This window comes from Engystomops pustulosus, unplaced genomic scaffold (assembly GCF_040894005.1).
Source record: "Engystomops pustulosus unplaced genomic scaffold, aEngPut4.maternal MAT_SCAFFOLD_211, whole genome shotgun sequence".
Lineage (NCBI taxonomy): Eukaryota > Metazoa > Chordata > Amphibia > Anura > Leptodactylidae > Engystomops > Engystomops pustulosus.
This window is the reverse complement of record NW_027285091.1, coordinates 75,001-79,973: the sequence shown is the minus strand read 5'-3', so window position 1 is coordinate 79,973 and position 4,973 is coordinate 75,001.

Below are 4,973 nucleotides of genomic sequence, written 5' to 3'. Positions count from 1 at the left end.
CGCCGTACAAGGTGCCGGTGGCCTGGCGAACCACCGGCGTAAGGCTAGCCAAGGGCGTACCGCGGGGCAGAGGGCGCATAAGCCACGCCGTCCCCGCTGTACAAGGTGCCGGTGGCCTGGCGAACCACCGGCGTAAGGCTAGCCAAGGGCGTACCGCGGGGCAGAGGGCGCATAAGCCACGCTCTCTCTCCATCCCACCAGAACAAGCGAAAAAATTTCAAAGTGTGGGAGAACCGGCTTCCCGACCGGTGGCACTCTGCCTCTCGCTGCCGCCCTCCTGGAAGCGTCCTCGGTCACTCGGTGTCCGGCAGATTTCAGAGCTCCGGAATGGTGAAAAAGAACCGGTGAGAGGGCGAATCCGGCTTCTCTCTGCCGGGCGAGGACCACCGCAGGCGGCAAGGGACGTCTGCCAGGAGACGGCGCTGCGGGCAGGCTTTAAAAGTGCATGGGGTTTTGGCCTCGGCGAAAGTCGAAAAAATTTTGCGGTCGGAGCTGTCTGCCCCGGCCGGGGAAGGCTCACCGCCGGCGGCTGCCAACCCCTGGCTTGCCCGCTGGATGCCCTTTCGGAGGCTGCTGAAAAAGAACTGTCAGGCGGGCACCTCTCGGAAGAACCGCAGACCAAAACGACCGGTAAAAATTTTGGGCGATCCGATCCTCAGTGCACCTTCGGCGGCAGAGAAAAGCAACAAAAACACCGGTCAAAGAAGGGAGGTTTTGGTCGACTCTGCCTGGTTTTTGCACAAAGTCAGATCCGTAATGCCAGCGGGACTGAGTCGCTTTTGCGTGCCGTGGTCCTGGAGGCCTGCTCGGACAGAGCGGTCCTTCGGGTCCCGCGGGAAGGGGCATTTCATGTTCCTCTGCGGGAGGTGGTCCATTTTCTGCGGGAAATGGCGAGCCCCATCGGCTACAAGAGTGTGTAGGTCCCGCTCAACAGTCTACGTCCTTAACCATCGGGGACTTTGTAGATTTTGGCAGAAATCGCCCCCCGCAGGTCCTAGCGGGAGGTCTCCGCGGCGGAGGCCGGAGAGGGCGCGAGGTGAGCGGCATGGTATGACTGGGTTCGTGCCGCTCACTGGTACCCGGAGCGTGGCGCCCTCCGGGTAAAAGGCTAGCCGGGGCGAGTAGGTGGGTTGACGGGCGCATAAGCCACGCCGTCCCCGCCGTACAAGGTGCCGGTGGCCTGGCGAACCACCGGCGTAAGGCCAGCCAGGGCGGACCGCGGGGCAGAGGGCGCATAAGCCACGCTCTCTCTCCATCCCACCAGAACAAGCGAAAAATTTTCAAAGTGTGGGAGAACCGGCGACCCGACCGGTGGCACTCTGCCTCTCGCTGCCGCCCTCCTGGAAGCGTCCTCGGTCACTCGGTGTCCGGCAGATTTCAGAGCTCCGGAATGGTGAAAAAGAACCGGAGAGGGGGCGACTCCGGCTTCTCTCTGCCGGGCGAGGACCACCGCAGGCGGCAAGGGACGTCTGACAGGAGACGGCGCTGCGGGCAGGCTTTAAAAGTGCATGGGGTTTTGGCCTCGGCGAAAGTCGAAAAAATTTTGCGGTCGGAGCCGTCTGCCCCGGCCGGGGAAGGCTCACCGCCGGCGGCTGCCAACCCCTGGCTTGCCCGCTGGATGGCCTTTCGGAGGCTGCTGAAAAAGAACTGTCAGGCGGGCACCTCTCGGAAGAACCGCAGACCAAAACGACCGGTAAAAATTTTGGGCGATCCGACCCTCAGTGCACCTTCGGCGGCAGAGAAAAGCATCAAAAATACCGGTCAAAGAAGCGAGGTTTTGGTCGACTCTGCCAGGTTTTTGCACAAAGTGTTGGCATCGTGCGGCGTCGCGCTTTGCCGTACCGTATCCCCAATGGAGCGGCGCCCGGCGGGGTAGGCTAGCCATGTGAGGTCGAGGGCGGGAGGACGGGACGTAAGCCAGGCCGTTCTCCACAAGAAATTCCGGACGCGGAGACCCCTTCTCCGCCCTACGGTCCCCAATGGGGTGGCGCCCGGCGGGTGAGGCTAGCCATGGGAGGACGGGACGTAAGCCAGGCCGTTCTCCACAAGAAATTCCGTACGCGGAGACCCCTTCTCCGCCCTACGGTCCCCAATGGGGTGGCGCCCGGCGGGTGAGGCTAGCCATGTGAGGTCGAGGGCGGGAGGACGGGACGTAAGCCAGGCCGTTCTCCACAAGTAAATTCCGGACGCGGAGACCCCTTCTCCGCCCTACGGTCCCCAATGGGGTGGCGCCCGGCGGGTGAGGCTAGCCGTGTGAGGTCGAGGGCGGGAGGACGGGACGTAAGCCAGGCCGTTCTCCACAAGTAAATTCCGGACGCGGAGACCCCTTCTCCGCCCTACGGTCCCCAATGGGGTGGCGCCCGGCGGGTGAGGCTAGCCATGTGAGGTCGAGGGCGGGAGGACGGGACGTAAGCCAGGCCGTTCTCCACAAGTAAATTCCGGACGCGGAGACCCCTTCTCCGCCCTACGGTCCCCAATGGGGTGGCTCCCGGCGGGTGAGGCTAGCCATGTGAGGTCGAGGGCGGGAGGACGGGACGCAAGCCAGGCCGTTCTCCACAAACTCCCAGCGGTAGAGTCTCGGCTCTCCGCTCTTTTGATCGATCTGACACAGCGCGATCCGGCGGGGCAGGGCACTTTGCTCGGTCAGGGGTATTGGCCCCGGCCGGTTTATGGTAAAGCGTTCCTTAGCCTCAGTCTTGGTCGCGCATCAATCCCCCGCTCCCCGTGAGCGGCTGTGGTCCTCTGCCTAAGGTTGTGTAGCGCGGTGCCAGTGTGGTCCTCGCACGGCCCCGCTCCTGCCACAGCGGTAGGACTCTCTGCTTCGGCTGAGGTTTGCTACGAAGCGTATGGAACGGGCGTACTCCACCGTACCGTGGGTGGGGGGCGGCGGCGGCGGCGGCAGCGTCCAGCGCGGAGCTCCGGCTCCCGCGGCAGCGCCTCGCCTAGTGTCCCTCGGGCAAGTCCAATCGCCCCCCGCCCGGTCGGAGAGCGCAGACACACCTCTGTGTCCACGGTTTATTTCCGCAGCACGAAAAGGGACGGCTCCCGCCTGCTCCTCGCGGCGGCGACGAGGCTTAGACCCACCGTGGCGTATCCGCGGTAGGTATGCTCGTCGGTCGGAGGAGCGGTTGCGGTCGAGTGGTCCCCAGTGTACCCTGTTAGCGCTGCCCGCCTACGCCTGAAGAGCTGCGGACCGAGAAAAAGGTTCGCTCCGCTGCTGACGGCGAAGCGCGCGGCACGCCGCGGAAGAGGAGAGGGAGCGGTCGCCCCCGGGGCGGCTCCCCTCCGAGTCCGGCAGAAGCAGAGATTGTAGCGGAGGGGGGGGTTTCTAAATTCCCCGGGCGTGTTATCCCCAGCGGTAGCCTTTGAACTCTTCAACCGCAAGCACGATCGCACGTTCACAGCACCCGTCACTAGGAGCCGGGCCAGAGGCGGGCGGCAGACGAAACCGACATGAGCGCTTAAGGGTATTGCACCCCCGGCGCCCAGACCCTGGAAATTGAGTCTGCCCCCAAAGCCCACCCGCGTCCTCCTTGGCGCTCCCGGAGTACATGGTCGTAGATGGGCCATCGGTCGCTAATGCCAAACTGCGTCCCAGGGGTGCGTCCCCTCTGACCAACGGCAGACCCATCCCTCTCGCCAATCCGCGGATCCCCGCCAGGTCCCGAACAGGGCTCGTCCTTTAGCGTTTCAAATGCGCCCTCCCCGCCATACGAGGGGTTGAGGACCGTAGCCTTCCCTTACGAGAGGCACCAGGGGTGCGCCTGCTCGAGGGCCCGGCCGTGGGCGTAACGCTTGGGCCGCCCGGGGGAGTCGGTAGACCATGGGAGACCAACACTCGCACACGAACGTTGCCCGTGCTTTTGTGGAAGAGAGCTTCTTGCGAGGTTGTCGCTGCGGTGGCGCCCGGACAAACCCTATCCCTAAAACTTCTGGGGAATTGGCGTCTAAGCCTGCACCCTGCACGGTATCCCTGCACCCACGAAGGGGGCCGTGGAAGGCTTGGGGTCGCGCCGGCGAAACCGACCGGATGCCCGGGGTACTGAACCCCCGGGGTCCCACCCTGGAAATTGAGCCGTCCGACCCCGCCACGTCTTCCTAGTGCTCTCCTTGGCTCCCCCGCCTGTGGGCATCGTTAGGGGCTGCGGTCATCAGCGCCGGCTAAGCTTCGGCAACACGGCCGACCCACCCCTTCGGCGCCTGGGGGTGCCTGGTCCCAGTCCGGGCCGTTCCGTAGGGGCGGCTATCCCTTACATGAGGGACTCGGTGCGTCCGCTCGGGCTGCGGGGCTCCGGCTCCGACAGCCGGGGAGCTGGTTTTGACCGCGGGCCTCCACGGGAACCGGCAGGGACCGGACTAGGCGTCAAGCCGAAAATAACCCCGGCACCCTCTGCTTCCAAAGCGAGGGGACCTTTGGCCGAGCGGGGGCACCGGAAGCCGAACCGACCCCAACCCCTCTTCCTACCCCAGGGCTGGGCTGACCAATCCCCTGATCGGGTCTAAAATGGAAGAAGGGGATTCGAGGGAAGGGGCTGGCGGAAGGCAGTTGCCCGACGGAGTAGGCGAAGGCCAGGCCGTTTCCGAGTCCCGAGCAGAGGAGGGCGAACTCGGCTCTTCATCGACCGACGGCGAGGCGAGGGCGGTGGCTGCCGCGGGGAAGACTCCATTGCTCGTCAGCGCGCTAGGAGCGGGGCCGACTGGCTGCTCGGGGTATGGCATCCCCGGGGGCCCACCCTGGAAATCTTCGCTCCTCAGCCGCTGCAGGTTATAAGGTCCCGCCGCGCGTAAGCGCTCAACTCTCCGACCCACGGATGTCGAGCCCATGGTGAGCCGGCCGTTTCGTACGGGGAAAAGGGGTCCTCTGGCCCCACATCGATCGAGGGGGTTTAGATCCGCGGAGGCACGCACCGCGAGGCGAATCGCTGCTTTTCCCCAAGAGGTTAACCTTCAAACCACCGAGTAGGTTCGGGGCA